Raw genomic sequence first — 21,384 nt, forward strand, 5'->3', positions numbered from 1 at the left:
ATCATGATTGGAGGTAGTTGCCCGGTCTCTTTTTCTCTTTGCGCACTGTTGTCGTCCTCTGGGTCTGTCTAATAAGGACGTTCCAGGAACAAGAAGAAGATCGAAGACATGGCTGCTGGGTGGGTAGGAAATGGGGGGACTGTACACACACACGTAAGGGAGAAAGTGAGTGACAGAATAGAAAAAAGAGTACGAGGGAGAGAGAGCCGTGGATGTGCCAGGGGAGGCAAGAGAGAGAGAGAGAGAATGGATCGTTCATTAGTGAACGTTGTAGGTAGATACAACACAACTGTGTATAGAGTTCCAAATTCAGCAATTACCGGCGTGTATAGTGCACAGACTCGTCGTCGTCGTACGTTAACTGTAACGCGCTGTGTTAATGTGGGGCGGCTGCGAGGCTTTTTCTTCCCCCCTAGCTCTCTCGTTTGTGCCACTCTTGCTTAGCACTTTTCCGTCTCTTTTGTGATGCCAATGCGACTTTCATCATTTTGTTTTGGATGAGAGAAGATGGTCTGACACTTTGGTCCCGATCCTTGCCCGTCAGCAACGCAGTTTTTCTTGTATATCGGAGAAATGTCGCAGCAATCTTCCAAAGTCAATTAGATGTGAAAACCTGCCCTGTGTCCGTCCGTCCGTTCGTCCGTTTTTCTCTTTCTACTTTTTTTTGGGTTCATTGTTTCCGACTTTGTATCTTCTTTCTTCTCGTTTCCAAATCATTACGTGATGTTGTTGCCGGGGCAGCTCCGCCCGACATGAAACATCAAGTTTCTCCAGCTGATGAACCCAATCAGTTTGCCTCTCCCATCTGTTCCTCCTGTTTTCTCTCTCGTTCCGACCTTTTTTTTTATCTTTTTCTCCTTTTTTTTCTCTCCCCTCAGCATTTCAAAGGGGGGCAGAAAAACAGGGAAGAACCGACTGTTTTTCACACAAAATTCGGATCGAAGAACCATAAGTCCATAACGTTCGACACTCTAGCCGGACGTTGGGAATATACGGCAGTGCTGCATCCCGAAGCCTGCTGCAACTGTAATATAATGACACAGTAAATGAGGGGGACGTTGGACCAAAGAGGGTTATTACCTATAGAATTATATATGATACCGCATAGGCAACGCAGTCTCATAGGCCTTTAATCCCCCTCGTCTCTATGATCCTCGTGTGGGTGTCTAACATGGCGGATTTTCTCATCATTGGCATCCGCGCTATTCTAACAATTTTCTCCCTTTTTTTTTTATTTCCTCCCTGATTCCACGTTCGATGAAAACCTACTGACGTCCGTGTCGTCATGATGAAGGGAGGGCTTCTCTCACTACTGACTCCCACCAGGAGCTCTATAGCTCCTAGTCTGTCGATGAAGTGCTGGGAGAATTGATGATCCGAACCGCATCGTTTGGCATCCTCCCTTTGCAACCCCCTCCTGTAAGCTTTTGCGCCTTCCGAACCTATATTTTTTTTCTTCTTCGTCTCTTTTTTTTTTTTTTTCCTCTCCTCCCTCCGCCGAGTTCTTTATTGATGATAGCGGGCAGACAACACGCGTGTCCGCGCGCTCCCGTCCTGGCAAAGTCAACGGGCGCCGTCGACGAACGGTTCCAGCCCATATATCTCGTCTCGTCCTTATACACAACGGGCCGGGTGTGTGCCGACTGTCGACTCTCTCTGACTATTTGTATAATTTACAAAAGAGGATCGCCCCCAACAGCCAGCAACAGCCATGAACGGGATTTGCTTCTGAAAACGATCCACTCTTTTTAGGTTAGTAGTAGGGGGGGGGGGGGCCTTAAACTTTGCGCTTGAGAGTACACAGAGTATTGCATCATGACGTTTGAGAAAGAGATGGAGGGGGGAGGGACAAAAAGAATGAAGAAGGAAACTGTTATATGTGTAAATTTGAAGCACTTATTTTCTTCTTTTTCTTTTTTTTTTGTGGAGCGACCATTTTTTTTTGTATGTGCTCCGTGTGCTGGTGTGTGTCCTTGTGTGTGCGCGGAGAAAAGAAGAGCTGATTCATGCATTCATCATCCAGGAGATTTCTCAGCCAAATAGCGCATTTAGATATCATCATTATGCTCGTTTGATCAACGCGATTACGGCGATTGGGGTATTAGGGAGAAGAGCCAAAGAGTTTTGCAGCGCCACGCTTGTCTCTCTCTGCTCTCTGTCGAGTTGTTAATAGAAAATGTAATACAAACTGTGTGTGTGTGTGTGTGTGTATGTATCTTTGAATGGCTCGGTGATTTTTCATGTTTTTTCCACGTCAAAGTCGCCTCTCGCACTCGTTGAAAGATAGGAGTCTTCTTTTTCTTTCCACTTCTTCTTGTATGTGAAGTACACACACGGGTGGGGTAGTAGCAGCAGTAGCAGTGGTGGTGGTGGTGGTAATTGATGATGCTGCACTTATTTACTAGGCTAAGAACGTCGAGATGAATGGTTGTACCAGGGGCTACTACTTATATGCTATAGAAAGAGAGCTCGAATGCAGCTGACAATTTCCGTCCTCTTCTATTTTTTAAAAGAAGAAAAAAAGAAGAGAGGGGATTTTGTGTTGTAAGGCCAACTATTTTTTCTCCCTTTTTTTCACGTGCAAGCAGACAAACATCTCTCTCTCTCATTCTATTTGTATTTTCGTCGCTGGCGGGATTGTCGTCGAGCCATTAATCAAGTCGAGGTAATGACAGTCTAGTTTCCAGGCTCAGCTCGACAGATCCCAACCCCCTTCTAACCGTTCGTCTCCGGGGTGGTTATGTATAGTATGTGTATACCACCTTCATTTCGTTGGGCGCAGTTCAGCAGTTATGCCAGAAAAAAAAAAACAGATCAGAAAGTGAAAGGGAAACTTGCCATACTTGATTGAAAATTGGCTCCATTTATTTCTCGGCTATATGCTGGGGGGAAAGAGGAGAAAAATAAGGGGAAGTAAACAAGAAATAGCCTCCATCTATCTCAGCTCCCGTTATATAGCTGCTACTCCTTTAATAATATAATGTAATGTACATAATAAGGCGGCAGGCTGCCGCCAGAAGTTTTTTTTTTTCTTTCCCCCCCTTTTTGCCATTGAGAGCAAAGTAGAGAGTTTCTGGGTAGGTTGGGTTATACATTAGATATAGGTAACGCGGGAGGAATAAAAAAAGAAGGAGCTATAGGAAGAAAAAAATATAAATAAGTTGAAGGAAAGGAAAGTCCTTTTTTTCTTGTAATCACGCTGATCTTTTCAGGACTTTGCGATGAGAAATGAAACGTCAGGGCGTCTGCTGCGTGTGCCTTGATTGTCTGCCTCTTAACTCGATGAGTTTCAGTTCCCCCCCGGTTTTATTTTTCATTTTTTTTTTTCCTTTTCGTGTTTCTCGGCTAAAGGACTTTAATGCGATTGAATCTGACGTCTAATAGTAACCAGCTGCAACTTTGTCAGTCGGACAGACTGGGTCCGGAAGGCTCCGCTCGGCTGGCCCCGGTTATCATTTCACCGTGAGAGAGAGAGAGAGGACGTGATCCATTGGCAAATGAGAAAAGCAAAAATTAAAAGTCGAGTTAGTTATATAATAAGAGGGGGGAGGGGAACCTTCGTGATGTTTTTGTCTGTTTCATCATCATCGATGCGGATGTAACTCGTAAGATCTACATAGCACCAAAAGAGGAGATGGGGGAGAGGTTGTTTCCTTTTTTGTTTGTTTGTGTGTCCAGCGTGCATGACATGTCGACTTTTGAGTTCGATCCCGTATCACCCTCCACTTACGTGTAATGCACGTACGACATTACTGGAATTGGTGGACGGTACTACATATATACACACATATATCTGTGACATCAGGATACACTTGATGCTCAAAAGATAGAAGACACACGACGCCGCTGGTCGTTCGGTCGGGTGTGCGTCTCCTTTGCTCTTTGGCGAATGTCTGAGCTGTCTGTGTGTATACAAACACGGGATTGGAGATATACGCGGATGTGTGTAATGTACTTTGGTGTACACGCACTTGTACGTACGTGTGTGCACGCCGGTTGGTTTCCTTCGTGAATGTTTACTCTCTGCTGCGCTATTGCTCTCGCTGTCTCTCTCTTAATTGGTTCTACCCCTCCCTCCCCCTCAATCCCGCTCTTGATCTCTTCTCCCTCAATCGTCAAAGGTACCCCGAGGATCAAAGAGATTGTGTTACTTTAACGAAGCTATATAGACGAGAGGGGAGAAAGAGACGAAATTGAAACAAAACAGCGAATACAATCAAGAAACGACGACGACGTCGGCGGTGGGCGGCGTCGGGGGGAGTTGGTGGAATGAAAAAAAAATAAGATTTCTTTCCTACCCACTCTGATTGCAAATAGTTCCCTCCTCCTCTCAGCAGAGTGGCGTAATTCAATGTAGAACCGACATGACACGATAATCGATGAATGGCTCTGATGATCGATTTGTCAAGTTGCTTCTGTCTGCTCCTTTTCGGGAGTTTTCTATTTTATAATTCCATCTCTCTCTCTCTCTCTCGTGAGCTGTCGGGAATGTCTTCATCCGACTCTCCTTTTCCTATATACTGGAGGTGAACAAATGGTGGAATGTTGACCATCAATATGCCGCCATTTTCACGCCGGCGGCATGGAGTCATATTGAACTACTATTGAGAGGGAGCGGGAGCGAGAGAGATCGATCGATCACAGCATCTCGTGGAGCGTGAAGTTTTTTTTTCTCCCCCCCACCCAACCCCTTTGGATATCACTTTTTCACTCCTTTTCTTGACCGTTGGAGTGTTGCTGATCATGTCAAACGCTCCAATAGAAGATTGCTACCGAGTGGTCGCACCGTCGTGAGTGGGTGGGGTGGAGAGTATATAGGAGCGAACGCGGGAGGGGGTTCGGGTGTGGTGCGGCGCTCCCTCGGGCGGCAGTCCGGCAGCATTTGTGCTGCTCTGAAACCTAATTGAAAAGTTGCTGAATTGCTCTTGTCGCCGTCTGAAGAGAGAGCGCAGAGAGCACACACATATACAGCTGCTGCTGCTGCACACGAGCCAAGAGCGTATTGACGACGACCGAAATTGCGACGATGATGGTGGGAGTTGGTGGGCTGAGAGACTCTCGCCTTTATATCGCCCATCCACTTTGGCTAATTATCAAGCAACGACATTAGAATATTCTCTACTATAGTCGATCCGACGATTTATTCCCCTCCGAAAGAGATAATAGAAGATAGAGGACAAACTCGCTTTTATTTCGATTACTTTTCTGCATGGAAATCGGGATCCATCCATTCCTCTCTATAGAAACGACAATAGAAAAGAGACCATAAAAAAAAAGGGAAGAAGACCCCCTAGCTGCACGCGTTCTAGAATGTAAGGCTTTTGATTCATTTTTGTCGTTTCTTTTTCGCTCTTTTTTCATTTTTATTTTTTACCCTCGCAGTTTGTCCTCACGCTTATATTTGTGTATGAGGGGGTAGAGGCTTTGACGATCCGGATCATTTCATTTCCGCTCTGTTGGCCCTGACTTTCTCCTATTCTTTTATATTTATTCTCTTTCATTATATTTCTGCATTTAACTTTATTACGTACGATCGGTCCCCCCAACCATGCGCAGCTCTGTGACCTTTTTGGCAACACTTTGACGTTGGGTGCGTCCATTTTCGGGCGCTATGGCAACTGTGGCACTGCTAGGATTTAGCCAACACGCTGAGAAGCATATAGGCCTCAAAAGGCGAGCAATGGAAAAGGGTTTTTGACGTCAGCTCGAGAGAGGGAAGGATAGACGGACGGACGGACGCTAGAATGCCCTCAAGTGCTGCATGTTAATACAAGGCTCAAATTGACTGCTCCGGACTGAAGGGGGGGGACTGTCCATCTGCCACTGCAGTCCTTGTTTTCTGTTGTTGTTGTTGTTAGTGTGAATGAGTATTTTCTGCGCTTGATTGCGATTCAATTTCGCTAGCCGGGACTGTACACATAGATGGACTGTTACCCAACTATATTCTTGGACCGACTAGGGGTCTCTCTCTGCCGTCGCTCCAATGGGTCCAATCATCTTGGGCGCTCACTCGCGGCTGCCGCCTGCAGCGCCCCGGAGCACGGACATGTACACACGATTGTATATCTATATATATAGACTGACTATTACTGCCGCTACTACACGAAAATGGCTATACGGGAGAATAATGTACAGTATAGCGACGACTGGATTTTCCCATCTCTTTCGATTTCGATCCTTATAATAAACCCCTCGAACTGGATTATTCACCTATTCTCATCAAGTGTGCGCACGTTAGCGCCGAGTGAATTCCAGATGTGATTAGTTAATTGTCAGACTGACTGACTTTTGAATGATTTCATTGCTCGTTGCCAAGAAAAAAGGGGGAATTTTTTTTTGAACCGTTTCCAACCGGTTTTTTGCGCGTAATTTCATTCGATTTGTTATTTTGTCGTCCGCCATCAACTCCGGTCCCAGTAGTCTCTGTCGCGTACGCTAAGCAGCTCAGAGCGTCGGCGGCTATGGTACATAACGGCGTGAAAAAAGGAATTTAGAGGAAGGAAGGAAGGAAAGGGGGAAAAAAAAGGGTGTGGGAGGGTGTAGAAGAGGAGGAGGAAGCTCTTTGACTGCCGTGTGTTACTCGGTCCCGACTTTGAAATCCTTTAGCCCATTAACACCTTCTTTTTCACTACTTATTTCATGCATTTCCTATATACAGCGCGCTCGCCCGTCCAGTAGCACCAACTTTTTTTTTCCTTTCTAAAATAAGAAACGGAGAGCGTGTGCGTTCATGAATATTGATTCGGCGGAAGTAACAAATATTTATCAGGTGTTTTAATCATCCGTGGAATTGCATTGGAGAGTCGCTCGAAACAAAGTGTCTAGTTCAACTAGGTAACACGTGTGTTCTGCTTTTTTCTGGGGGGTGTTTGTTTCCGTGTGCGGAGAGCAAAACGGTCGGTGAATCCAGTGACTGAAAAGAAAAAGAGTGTACATATACAAAGTGCCAAGTTTACTTTGGTACCCAAAGGTTTTCTCTCTCTCTCCCCCACCCTTTTGCCTGGTGATCCTTACCGTATTCACGTCGAAGCGGGACACGCACGCAACGTGACAGCCGAATAAATAAAAAAAAGAGGAAGACGGATAGACAGCGAGAGTTGCAGGTTCTTTTACCGCATACTGCTGCACACATATGAGCGCTGTCCGGTAGTTATAAGTGCCCAGCTCGCGTCGCGTAGGTGTGATGGTATTTTCCTTTTTCCCTTCGTTCCGCCTTGGCAATCCATAAATCTCGGGCCGCTCTCTCTCTCTCTCTCTCTTATAAGAAAGAAACCATGGAGGGCCACTCTCGAGTAGGCACACACACATCTACATACATATAGAGTGTACTTATACTTAACTATTGCAAGGATGAACGAGTCCGTTCCTTGCTGGTCTCTTGATATATTACACGGAGCCAGGAGCGCACCAGCAAATGTAAGAGAGAGAGAGAAAGAGGAGAAAAAGAATATTATATAGATCTTTCTCTACTCCCTGCTTCTCTCTTCTTTTTTCTTTTTCTTTAGCTGGATGTGTATAATACCGTACTGATGCTGGGGCGGGGGGGAAAAAGGTTATATAGGAGGCCTCTTTATTCTGTGGATTGCTATTAAATCATCTACGCATCAGAGCAGCTGTGAGCGCACGCATGCTGCTGCTAGCTGCTGCTGCTGCCCCCCGTATATAAGAGAGCTGCTGCCCGCCATCTAAGAATAAGTCTTTTTCCATCTTTATTTCTTTTTATCCCCCCGTTAGCTGCATAGTAAATATCTGTGTCTAGAATTTTCTTTTAAGAGCATTTTCACGGGTGATTTGGCGTTGCCATGGACACAATTCCAAAGTGGACGAACTGGCGCCCACACTGTTACCCCCGCTTTGCTGTCCTACCTACTCCACCATCAATAATAAAGACGGTGCATATAAGTAGATCAAAGTTTTCAAACTGTCTGAACAGTCGTGAAAATAGCCTTTTTGCAGTTATCTTTATTTCCAAAACATGTCAGCTCTTTTTCTTACATGGCAATTGCCGCTGGTATATTTATAGTTGTTGGGGGGCACCGTTGTTTTAATATCGTATCCTTCACGGTCGTTGGTCGTTGGGATGTGATGAACTGTATCCCAGACAACGTTATTTACCATCCGAAACACCAAGACACCCAACGCCCACCCACCCAAAATGCTTTTCGTTTCATTCCGATTCCTCCACGCTTCTCCTCACTTTTCATTTTCGGACGTTGTCGCCGTTAGTAACAAGTTTCTTCTTCTTCCTCCTCCTCCTCCTTTTGATATGTCGTGTGCAGAGCCGGGGGTTTGGGATTGTGTGTCGTCTCAACTTTTAGTTGTCGTGACATTTCGTGTGTTCCATCATCGTGAAGAGATGAAACGAAAATCTGATGGCTGATGGGTCTCCCGGGGAACTTGTTGTTGTCGAGCATCTCTTCTTCATCTTCTTCTTCTTTATGCAGCGCACTAGACGTACATACATGTACACAAAAAACGCCCGTGTAGAAAACACACGTCTAATAAACCCAACGCAGCAGAACGGTGGAGTTGTTTTTGTACAGTATGTTTCCATATTGTATCATACTTCATACATACAGTATATATATACATGTATATACGAATATGATTATTTGTTTTCCCCCGCTTTTTTTGTTCACTGCGTGCTGGGTTTTTGATGGGTTCGCTTCGCTGTTCTCTGGGATCTTGTTTTACAAGTTGGAGATAAGACATGAAGGATGCTAACATGGATTTCGCTCACGGCGTCGTTATGGCAACTTGTTTGGTTCGGCTAACGCTCAAGCAGTAATAAAAAAAAGAAGAAGAGGAAATCGTATTTAAGGAAAGATTGATGCCGTCCTGAAAATGGATCACTGGATGGTTATGGATTTGCGCTACTTTTTTCAAATGAAATGCCTAGCTATTTATTTTTTCAATCCTGCATTGTTTGTTATCTTTATATGCTTTTACAAAGTTTTCATTCGCAATCCAGTATTTGATCTCTAAAACTAATGTTATGTATTTTGTTTCTTTTCTTTTTTCTAGGTAAGTAAACCTACACCATTTGCCATTCCTATATGCAAGTTGTTCGTGTGTCGAGAGGTGCGTTGAGTTGGCCACTACAAGGTAAGAGGCGACTACGCTACGATTCATTTAGCGACGGATGGATCACGCTGGACGGTCGTGAAACGCGTCTAAAAGGGTCGGTCATCTTTGCCCGTCAATTTTGTACGAGGTGGCGTAATGAAGCCACGGGGAGTCAATTGATTATACGCGGTAGTATGTAATGCTCCTATTATGGGTCGACGTAATTGCTGATTGGATTTTAGCGGTGGCCATCTGCCCAGCTTTCAACGTCCGTTCGATAGTGTACTATTTGGGAAGCCGAAAACATTTCCCATCGAGTCCTTTTTATCATTCCACACTCTTTTCTCCCCTTTTTTTTCCCCTTTGGTCCTCAACTTTATTTCTTGGACATTCTGTTGGAACTTTGTCTGTCAGGGAATCTAAGTGAGCGATAATCATCCGAGCACACACACATACACATAGCACGGACACCGCAAAGCGAAAGAGCCTGGGAGAGTACTGGATTCTAGGAAGAAGAAGAAGAAGAAGAAGAAGAAGAAGAAAAGTTGAAGAGTGAAGCTCGATGTGGGGGGATTGGCAGCTTCATTGATGTGTTGACAAGGCACGTTTGCGTTGTTCTTCTCTTTTTTTGCCCTCCTCCTCCTCTAGGCAAAGGAGAAGCTGAGGAGGATATTTCTCCCTCTCTCTCTCTCTTTTGTCTGTTTGTATATCCACCAGCGAGCGCCCAGTCTTTTGTTCTCTTTAATGGCCGTCTCTTTTCACATCTTTATCGGTACACATACGTACGTATGTACTACTATTTCGTACAGTGGGTTATTCTCTCTCTCTTTCTCTCTCTGTCTGTGTGTGTGCCCAGTAGTACTGTATTCGTGCGTATGAAAGCTACGAGAGGGACAGACAGTTTCGTATTACTCGGCAAACCAAAGGTTTTTTTATTCTCTTTCTCTCTCTTATCGGGCGCTCTCTCTTTGCTCCGGCTATCCAGCCCGTATCGGATGACACTTAGTCTTATTCCGGTGTGTGTGTCTGTGTGCGCGCGGATACGTATACATATATACCGAACATTTTTTTAATTATTATTATTCTTTCTTTTATTCTTTAATATTATTTGAATTGGATCGTATTGTATAACTTCGCCGAGACGCAAGGGCGCGCGCAATCTGCCGAGCGCTAGTACTTCTGGCCCAGTGTTTTAGCTGCGATCGTTAGAGCAGTGGACCATGGAGCCGGATAGGAGCGTATCATCCAGCTATCCGTCCGGAGTATAGGGAAAAGAGAGAGCCCCCGTGTTGTGTGTTTGTGTTTGTTGGGAACCAGAGGGGATGAGGCCAAGAAGATGTGGCGTCATTAGATATTACCTGGAAAACCATGTTATACCATCGAGGCGAGCGCCGACTAGTTTTCTCTCTCGCTTCGCGGCCATTGTGTCCCGCTCGACTCGGCTCCTGCCACGAGTTCACATGGAATGGAAGGCGAACGTGACCCGCAACATCTTGTCGCCCTCGTATATACGAGTAGTCGCCGAGTGGGAGCAGCGGAAGTATTGCGTCGAATTGTGGAGGGTGGAGAGATTGGGGGGGGGGGGGGAGGGAGAGATGTTCAATCAGAGCGGGAGAGAATGCTGCCCGTATGCACTTTGCGCGATCAGTCTTGATCAATTCTGCAGCTACATCACGACTGCCTCTACTGCCGACTCGGTTTAATTAGGATCGGACAAGAGAGTGAGAGAGGGAGACGTTTTCAGCAAGTAGAAGGCAAACCCGACCGGTCGTTTTTAATCGAATCGGGATACGAATCAAAAGACTCGCAATTGAATTATCAATACATCACATCACCATATTCGCTTTGAAATCTGCCTGCGTGCTAGCGTCCTGCTTCTTGTATATTGTCCGTTTATTACCGTCGGTTCTCAAACAGATTGAATGCTCGACTTTTTTTAAAATATTTTTTATTTCTTTTCTCCCCCCAATTCAAAGAAGAAATTGACGGAAAAAGAAATGCTACCATTTTTATTTTTTCTACTCTCGAATCGTGGTATACAGTTTAGTGGTGGTGAGATTGGAGAAGTGCACGAGTCTCTTTTCATATGCGCCACAAAAGTACTATACGTTCACCGAGAAGAAGAAAAAGTAAGGAAAATCGTTCATATATCGAACGCGACCGGCGTGAATAGTGATAGGCATTCAAAAGCGCCTGCTACGAGTACACGGCCAATTATCAGCCAAGCAAGGAAGGCCGAGCTTTGAAATTACTCGCGCGAGATTGCGGCCTTTATGTGTTTGGATAGGAGAAATGCCGGGATCCTACAGGCCAGAACACACACACACACACACACACACACACACACAAGCGCACACATTCATTCTGTCCTGTCCTGTTCCTGTCGTCTCTGCACATATATATCTCTCTCTCTCTCTGGTTCTTTCCCGCTCTTCGCGATTCATCCTTGATTCCTTCTTTCCCATCGGATGGAATGAAGATGAGGCCAGCAATGCTATATATATAGCCAGACTGTGGATGGTCTTTGAACGGAATCTTGAAAGAGTTGAAGACGGGAGACGAGAGTTATACAAGATAGAAGGGCAAAAGAATGGAGAAGGATCGAGGATCGACTGGGCTGCGCGGATTGGATTCATTCAAATGGAAATTGACGCGGGGTGGGTTGGATAGTAGTAGACGTGGTAGTGTGCCATCAGATAGGAGGGGCCTAGTGCCAGAATCATCGGAACTCATCAAAAACGTCTTTCCCACTTGCGCAAACCAATTAAAAGCCCCAGCCGCGACCTTTGTTTATCAATAGACAAGGAACCTCGTCTCTAATCTCGAGGAAAAGGAGATGGGAAAAGCCTTCGAAAATCGTTGATCAAATATTCATATTGGCAAGTGGCTCGAAACGCCTCAAAACTCGTAAGGAGGAGGCCTTGGCTGCCGCGGTTATTGTATGGGAGAGAGAGAGAGGGGGGAAGGCTCTTCTTGTTAGACTAATATCGAAAGAATAGAGAATAATAATAATAATAATAAAAAATAGGAACTTTTTTTCTTATTGTGTTGGTTTCGGCGCCGCACCCTTATAGACTCTCTCTCTCTCTCCGCTGATTGGAACCTTTCTTCGTTCTCAACGAGCCTTAGCTAGCCTCTTGTGCTTCTCGTTATTTCTTTATACCTCATTCTCTCTCTCGACGTATGGGGTATATTCTTCTTCGACATGATTTTCATTTTTATTTTTCTCTCCTCTTCTGGCTAACGAACGGAAAAGGCTCTCACCTGACCGAGAGAGAGAGAGAGAAGATCCATTTAGCTATTTTTCTCCTGTAATGATTTGGTTAAACGTTTCGACGCCATCTACCGTGATGCCAACGAAAGAAGGACATCCAAAATGGTCTACTATATCCTCTTGTATACTACGCTTGTTAATTCCACCATGGCCTGTGTGTAGGAGCCTATAAAGTTAAAACGAAATCTTGGCGGAGGCTCCTAGTTGGTTGTGGGAATAAACATTCAATGAATGACGCCCAAGTGACTATTTATAGACACCTGATTTCCCTTTTTTTTTCCTTTTCCCTGTGCTCAGCGCACGGCCTGGGCCCTATTTTATTATCTCCCATCTTTTGGTCTTGATTGGTTTTTATCGGGGTGGTTCTCTTTTTTTTCCTCTGTCCTGTGACTTGTTGGCCGTCGCAGGAATCGTGAATTATCGGTTGATAACATACAAGGGCGTGTCGTCGAATTGGATAACCTCGTAGCCTACATCTATGGGCCGGATCGAAGCCGCTCGCGTCTCAAAAGGGTTTACACTCACCGGACAGGTTTCTCTATAGGCCCCCCCCTGGTCTATCGCTATCTAATCAACGGCAACGAAAAAAAACAAAAAAAAACAAACAAAAATGTCAAAGCTTTATGGTTTTCCTTTTTTTTGTTTTTTTTATTCAAATGAAAATTCATTTATGAGAGTGTGTGTAATGCGTATAGGATAGGCTGTCTAACATGGGGAGAAACAAAAGAGGCTGCTGCAACAGCTGCAGTAATTCCCTTTTTGATTCCGCGCTTGTTGTTTCTGGATTTTTATGGATATACAGGGGGGTATAACTAAGTTGACCAGCGAACAGAGCGAGCCGGCAATAAATCGTGAAATAAAGGAAGGCGCCGTGCCGCAGCAGCAGAGCCAAAGAGAATTTAGTACAGCGACTATTTTTCCTTTTTCTTCTTTTTTTAATTTTTTTTTTTCACTGTGGAACCTTTGGATTGGAGATCTTATCTGATCTTGGAAGCTATTTGATAATAAGCCTATGGCGATATGTAGGCCTATACATATGCACTCTTGATAGATTGAAGGGAGAGAGGAAGACTATCCAGGAGAAAAGGAGAGATAAGGCGACGACACAAAAGACCCAGGGAAAAAAGTTATGGACGACAACCCAGACGAGAGAGCACGAAAGAAACGAACGAAAGAAAATAAGGGATTTTCAGTTTTTGATTTTATTTGATTTTATTTTCTAAATTCTGGGGGGGACGACCGGCAACGACGGCGACGACGCATATGCATTGAGAGGCTCGTACTGAACTTGTATGCAAAGGGAAATCGCTTAGCTCCGCCCTGACAGATGCAGCATACAGATAGAGAGAGAGAAGTGGTATATAGCAGCAGCTGAGACACAGAAATTCAGCAGCAGGAAGAGCTCCTTCGGAAAGCCCAAACGTATTGAAATGATATTTTAATGTGATCCCGTGTATTATGTAGATCGGCGCCTCATCCTTCCCCCCCCCCCCTTTTGCATGAGAATTGAAAAAAGTCTTTTTTTGGCTGTTCTCTGGTCCTTGTTTCTGTACGGTTACGTGACAGAAACCGGCCCCCCCCCCCCTCTGCACACATCACCAGCGTTTGACGGAAAGGGGTGCACGTAACAGAAAGGAAGGAGAGAGGTTGTGGTGGTGTCAGTTGAGAATATCTGAGAGATGACTGACTAAGCAGCTCAGCTGCCGCTTCGTTAAGTAAAACAGTCAGAAGGGGTGCTGTGGGGGAAGGAAGTCTCATGCATAAGTCTGAAAACGGGATCGCTATAATTGACGATGAATAATATCGGCTATCGTCATCAAGAAAACACTTTGGGCCCGATTAATTCCAAATGATGCAATCCGCATCCAGCAGCGTCCTCCGTCACATATCTACCTCGCTCGGCTATATTGTCCAAATCTACCGAATATCGAACGGTCGCTGATGGTTTCCGACATAATGCGGACGTGGGTTACGTGGATTCGCTCGATTTTTCCCCATTGTTTTATTGTTAGCTTCTCCAGCAACACTGCGAGCTTCTTTTGTTTTGTTTTGTTTTGTTTTTTCTCTCTCTCACTCGTCCTTCTCCGAGGCGCCTGAACGTTCGGGTCACGAGGATGTTACACACGATGGAAGACCTGATTGGAAGCGATGGAACATGTTCTCTCCACTCTCCCGGTCTCTTTAGCCCGTCTGTGTGTGTGAGGGAGTTTGCTATCTGCTACACCCGAAACACCAAAGGGGTGGAACCTCCACCAACACACATACACATAACGTGTGTGTGTGGTGTGTGCCGAGAGATGCCAACTTGAGTGGAAACATTTGAAAATCCACAACGCCAAGTCGACTTTAGATCTTTGGTTTCTTGCTGGCTCCGATTTTTCTTATTTCCTTTTTTATATTTTTTGGCTCCATTTTTTTGCGGGGCAGACCTCTCTGTCTTCTACTTCTACTTCTTAGTCATTCACTCTCTTTTCACTCTCTAGAAACAAAAGAAGAGGAACTAGAGAAAAGATCTCGACTCGCAAGGGCAGCAATGGGGGCCAGCCCTGATCAAAGAGCTCCTCTCTCCTTCTCTCACTCTCACTCTCTCTATGTGTATGTGTGTGTTGTTCCCCATCTGTGCATGAAGAATTGTCAGCACAGAGGGATGATCCGCAAGGCTTTTCCTTACTAGAAAGGACACGCTTCGTCCTGCTTGCTTCTTTTCTTTTGTGATGTTTCCAACCATTACGATGGTCGGACCAAACAGTCTCTCCCCATCCACCCAGCACCGGCACGCAAATACGTATACAACACAGTGCACACACAAGACAGACATCAACCCTCTTTTCTATCTCTCCTTTTTTTGTCTTTCATAGTCCCTCTCTCTCAGTCTTGATGACTTGACGACAATCAGCCGGCGTGTTTTAATTACGGGAGCATCCAGCGCTAAAGACATATAGGGGTGTATATAACAGGGACGGAGGAAAAGGGGGGGGCCTGCACGAAAGAGATGACTCTTAATGACTCCTCTCTTTTTATTTTTTATTTTTCCGCTTTTTGTTTCTTACTTTAGCTTAAAAGAAAAGGGGCGAATGAGACCAGAAGGCTAGAAGAGAATTGCAGAATTAGAAAGAGGAGGAAGAAGCTCGATGGATGGAAGAGCAGAAGAAAGGGTTGCTCGAACACTATATGGCGTAAGAGCTTTTTTGCCTCGTCTTGTAGATTTTCTGTTTTTCCCCTTTGACGGTGATAATCAGCGCAGGAGCGGACGGTGAAGGATGGAAAAATAAAAAAACGAATCGGGCCGTCTGCGAAGGGCGGCGGCCACATAGCACACGGTCGTTTCGTGAATCAATATGATGTGTATGCCTTACGTCATAATGATGATGATCAAATGCTCTTCATCATCTTATAGGAGCGGCTGCTGCTGCTGGTCTCTCCTCGTCTTACAAAAGATTCCCTGTGTCGAGATTCGTTTCGGGAGTCAATCCTTTGGGCTGACATTGCCGGAGTAGGGGGCGGAGAGGCAGTACTAGGGAAATGCGCTCGCGATTGTTCTTCTCCGATTAGGCCCAATACTTTTACCCTGTGTACTACTTTGACTGTCAAACAGTCAAAAAGAATGGGGACGACACGCGACTCGGCAAACAACAAAAGACCCTGAAAATGATAATAATAATAAAAACAAACTAGGGGAGCAAAGAAAAAGAAGAATAGGTCGCCATCGACATCGAACGACGACGGAAACGCACGTCCAAATAATATGCATGCATGTATATAACTGGTAAGGCCATCAAAGCGACGAGAGTCGGCGAGCGAGTTATGTCGAGCTGTCGTTTCTGAGGGGCCAGCGGCAGCAGAGTTCACCGAGGAGGAAATTATTCCAACACGTGTCTGTCTTGCTATATCTGCGTGTAGGAAATAATTGGCCTCGTCAGCCTCGATAAGGCCGTGTGTGGCGACGTCGAAAATAGACAACAACCAAGGAAGAAAGAAAAAAAAAACGAATACGGCAGACACTGTTGGCCAATTTTGGTTGTATTCAAGCACAGCCCCCCCACCACCCACCAACCCCATCGTGAGCATCGTCATTGTCGCACAGCTCGTCGACCGTGACGACGCATTTTCCCCCCCGTTGTTGTTATTGGTGCCTCTGATGTCTGAGTGTTAGGCCTTTCGATTTTTTTTTCCTTCTTCTTGCAGCACCCAAATGGTTTCTCTCGCGGGAACGTGCGGCGTTGTGAACGTTGAGGCCGTTTCTCTCCCCCCCAACCCAACCCAAAATATAACCAAAAAAAAGACTGCTTGTTTCTTTCTTTCATCGATTTCGACGGTACGAATGTCGTGGCGTCGCGGGACTAGGGTATATCTACATTTTTTACATAAAGGCTTGTGTGTGTGTATAGAGGCAAAGAAATCGCTTCAATTTTCTTATTTTCTCCTTTTTCTTCGATATCGATCGCGGGAAAAAGAAAAGTGAACTGTGTGGAAAATAACAACATTTGAAATGATTCGAAACCATTTGAATTCGTGTACAGTACAGTACCGTGGCGTGTAAGCTCGGCACGGTGGGGGGGCCAAACCGAAATACGATCTAGCGTAGCCGAAAAGCCCTAAACGGTCGATATATAGGCTATATAGCTTTAAACATCTAAATCAGCGGGTTAAACGCATGCACTCTCTCTTAATTTTAAGCCTTTTTCGGATGTGCAAGTGGAGGGTGGAGAGGGCCCCTTTGGATGGGGGGGAGGGGAGAAGAAGGGGCTGATGATATGAAATATTCACGACAGATTCGGTCAGCTAGAACAATGTGACATTTGCAGAGAAGGCAAAAGAGGAGTGTGTGTGCGCCGCCGTCCATTTACTTGCGCTCTTCTCTAATGCTAAGTTTTCATCTCTCCCTCTTCTTTCTCTCTGTCGGTGCTGCCACTGGGTCGTCGCTGGCTGGCTGGCTGTTGGGAGGGTAATAATATAAAGGATATGGCGTCGTCCGGACAACGGTCGATATGTCAATGACTTGATACGATGCAGCGGGCCGTTAGTATCAAATGCAGCATCTCTCTGGCCCCCCACTTTTTGTGCCCATGGAACGAGAGAGAGAGAGGCAGCACAGCCACACGCATACTGCTGCAGTTGGCAACGGAAACGGCGGCAGTCGTTTCTGTGTGTTTGATTCAAATTTGATGAGACGTAATATCCAACCAGTCCGTTTAGATTAAATGAAAGAAAAAAAAAGAGAGTCGAGAAAGAGAGGGAACGCGGTTGCCAACTACTTTCCCACGTCTGATAGACACTGCGTTGTATTCACGCTTTATACCTTTGACGTCGCCGTTCTCTCGGTCTACTTAGCGTGTAGGTAGTGGCAGTCGTAGTAGCTACACTGCGTCCCATTCTTGATTGTTAAATAGAGCCTTGTTATAGGTCTATTGTGGAAAGTTCTTATTATTATTGGGGAATCGACTATACATAACGCGTGGGCATGGAACCCTGGGCAGACAGGGGCTCAGCACCGGGGTGTGGTTGGTTGGTGTACATAATAAGACGTGAGAGGCCAAGTCAGTTTAGCCCAGCCCGACTGTAGCTCGCTAGCTAGCTAGCTAGCTAGAGAGTTACCGGTTTCCTTCTCTAATGATCCATCCCCGGAGTCCATTGTTTGCGATTTTCTACCGTCTAGTGGCTCCCGCTCGACTCCCGCGGCTATCTTTAATAATCTAACGCGCTCGCTTCTACATGTGCATCGCTCACGATATATCTAGACCTCCCGCTCGCTGCATAGACACTCTTTCCCAATCTAATATGTGCCCTATGTGCTGTACACACACATACATATGTGTGTGTGTGTGTGTGTGCTGGGAGACCATTGTATATGACGAATGATCTCGTAGTACTCTTCTCCACTTCTTCTGACCCAATCTTTTGTGTGGCGTTTTATAGACTTTCGTTACACTCGGTCTCTCTTTCATTCCTTTCCTTTTTATTTTTTGTTCTCTTCACTCTCTTTCGTCCGGGCGATCATTGCTGATACATTCAATGCAGCGTGGGGAGGGAAAAGTAAAAACGAAACGAAGCGCTAAAATCTTGTGCGTCTGTGAATGTGGCGGTATAATCAATCGGATCGCAGGGGCGCGACGGGAGCAGAAACGCGCATCTCTACGCAGTTGATGGAACGGTCGCTGAGAACGAAGCAACAACAGAAGAAGAAGAAGAACAGAAAAGGGAAAAATAAAATAACGGGCGCAGTAGAGGAGTAGGAGGCTCGTCAATCCAATAACTTCGGGACACTGTGCGCCTCCGGGTTGAGAGAGAGAGGGAAAAAAGCGTTAGACTTGTCAGTCGGGAATGGGATGCATTCGTTTTGGTTTCCCTGGTTTTCTTGTTTGTTTGTTTGCGGAGAGGAAATAAGCTAAGTGACGTTTAGGAAATTTGAGAATTTCTCGCCCTGGACTCTGTCGTTGATTGACTGGCCGAGTGACGACGAAACACCGAACAGGAGCCGTGCCAATGCCAATGCCAGACGAAAATAAGAAAATAATAAAAAAAGGGGGGAAATATAGAACGCACTCCCGTTTCTTTTTGCCAATATCGATTGCGGCCTGTTGTTCCTGACTGCTGAGGACGAGTCAACCGAGAGGCTTACAAAATGCAAGTCTTCCTCTCTCACGGGCATCCTCCTCAGCTATACAAACAAAAGGCGACGACCATCAAATGTCCTAAATAGTTGCGTAGTTGGGTAAGCATAGCGAAGAATACCGTGAATCGCGTGAGCAAAGAAGGGGGTGTTGGAGGGGGGGTTGGAATAAGGCCGGCGACAACGAAGGGAGTCAACTCTTTGAGTTCACTTTGAAGAAATTTTGTTTTTATCTTTTTACGTTTTTCTCATTCGCTGAAATCGAATTAACATTTTCTTGAAAAATTTATTTTATTTGCGAAAAAAAGTTATCGAGGGTAGAAACTGCTTAGCCCTTTTGGAAATGATAGCACGTCGTCTGCTATTCATTTATTTCAAGTCTGTGCTTCGCTCGTTCAAACGTGGTCGAACGTTTCGTCATTCCTTTTTTGGTGCAAAATTTTCCATTCGTCACTGCAAACATTTGTGGCTATTGACTTTCAACGGATAATGAACTGACTTTGTGACGAATGAATAATTTAAAAGACAATGGTGTTATTGTCTCTTCTCGAAATCGCCATCATCTCTCCCGACCACGTGTTTCGTGCGAAAAGCAAGGAACTTTTACGGCGAAAAACCTTTAACGAATAAAATGTCAGCCCACGACATCGCCACACCGAGCTCTTTGATTCATTTGCATCCAACAAATGTAAGCTTTCTTGATTTATACTCTCTTTTTCCCCCATGTTTTCAAGTCTTGAAGAAGTTGCAATGGCGATGTTCCAGCTGATTTTAATATTCGCTTTTTGCTAGTCGTTCCCCATTTTCAACGATGGCTTTACTCAGCACAGGCATATTGATCGAAAAATTTGTTGTTTCATACTGTGTTAGCATTTCTGCGAATGCAAAATGTCAGGGATACGTGCAGATTTAAAATTCCTTCAAATGTAGGTCTTTCTCAGGTAATAAAAACCTGGTCGTGAAGAAGATGAAGCTACCGTATGCAATACATGCAAATTAGCAAAGAGTTACTACAAACAAAAGACGACGACCAAATGTCCTAGTTGCGTAGTTGGGTCTAGGCATAGCGAAGAATACCGTGAATCGCGTGAGCAAAGAAGGGGGTGTTGGGGGGTCGGAATAAGGCCGGCGACAACGAAGGGAGTCAACTCTTTGAGTCCACTTTGAAGAAGAAAAACAAACGCCGTGATGGCCGTCAGAAGACGCAACGAAAGACTACAAGTGGAGAGGGTGAGAAACACGACGGGAGTAAGAGGGAGGAGTTGGGGACAGCAGCAGGCACGCGGATATTGATACACCGGCTATGAATATATGGGGCGGCCGGCCAGCGGGCCGGCTGGTGGATGCGAAATTGGATTGGGATAGGAATAGGATCGAGAGGGTCTCGCCCGGACACGGGAGACATAGAGAGAGAGAATACAGACGGGGCTCGTTGGTGGTTGTCAGAAAAAGGGTGAAAGGTTTTAGGTTTTGAATATTGTAAAGGTTTCTTCTTCTCTCGACTTCGTGCAGACGGGGGGTTGAAACTAATTGACTTGCGACGCCAAGAAGAGAAAAGAGTCTTATATATTCTTCGCCATACCTATCAAGTGAGACTAGCTGATACTCTTTTGTAACTCTTTGAGTCTTCTGGGGGGGGGGGGGGGACTCTAAGGTGTTAATTCCCTTCCTCCAACTCGTCGACCTTTGAAACACACGTCACTTGAAAAGGGGAAAAACAATAGTGACAGTGGGGGGGGGGGGAATAATCCTTATTCGATTAGTTTTTAGCGCTCGAAGCACCGTTAATGCGTGGAACTTTTACTTAATACATGCAAATGACTCGTGCATTCAACGTTAATCATTTGAATTATAAAGGCAGATTCTAATTGATCTAGATCCTTTATTTATTTCTTCGTCCTCATTCGAGTGTACATTTTCGATTTAGACCGAATTAAAAATTTCTTCGCCGTCATTGAAACGCAGTTTAAATTTTGACCGCTAGGTGGCGCCGGCATAGACGTTTTGATCGAAATTCAAATTTCAAAATTCGGGAAAAAAACCCGACAAGTTCTAGCGCGTTTCTGCCTCGAAGCTGTTTTTATTTGATGCAAGATTAACTAAAGGGCTTGTTCTTTTTTTTTTTTCTCCTTCATCTCCCGACAGACTCAGAAGTCGTAAAACCAACGGGATGCGATGAAATATTTCCAAGGAAAAGAGAAAAGAAAAAAAAAAGAGACGCTTGCAAATGAAGTCGATGGCCTTTTCATCTTTGCTTTGTATTTTCTCTCTCTCTCTCTAACCCCTTTGGACGGTCTTTCTAGTCTCTGGTTGTTTCCCTCCCAGATCGTTCATCATCGCGTAATCTTCCTGTTCTTCTTCACCACCACCACCGTGTTCCTTTTTCGCTTAGCATTTCTTGAGAAATGGCTGCGCAGTTGAGGTACAAAAAAGA

General features: G+C 45.2%; 1 protein-coding gene and 1 long non-coding RNA gene across 2 annotated transcripts in view; both read left to right on the forward strand.

The window, feature by feature from the left end:
* Nucleotides 1-21,384, forward strand: part of LOC124312141 (ephrin-A5-like) — a 130,019-nt gene that overhangs the window by 29,458 nt on the left and 79,177 nt on the right. The window lies entirely within an intron of this gene.
* Nucleotides 19,200-21,384, forward strand: part of LOC124312250 — a 56,513-nt gene continuing 54,328 nt past the window's right edge. The window contains exon 1 of the long non-coding RNA XR_006910447.1: nucleotides 19,200-19,638. This is a non-coding gene — a long non-coding RNA (uncharacterized LOC124312250). The remainder of the gene's footprint in view (nucleotides 19,639-21,384) is intronic.

The sequence above is a fragment of the Daphnia pulicaria genome, chromosome 8 (assembly GCF_021234035.1).
Source record: "Daphnia pulicaria isolate SC F1-1A chromosome 8, SC_F0-13Bv2, whole genome shotgun sequence".
Classification (NCBI taxonomy): domain Eukaryota; kingdom Metazoa; phylum Arthropoda; class Branchiopoda; order Diplostraca; family Daphniidae; genus Daphnia; species Daphnia pulicaria.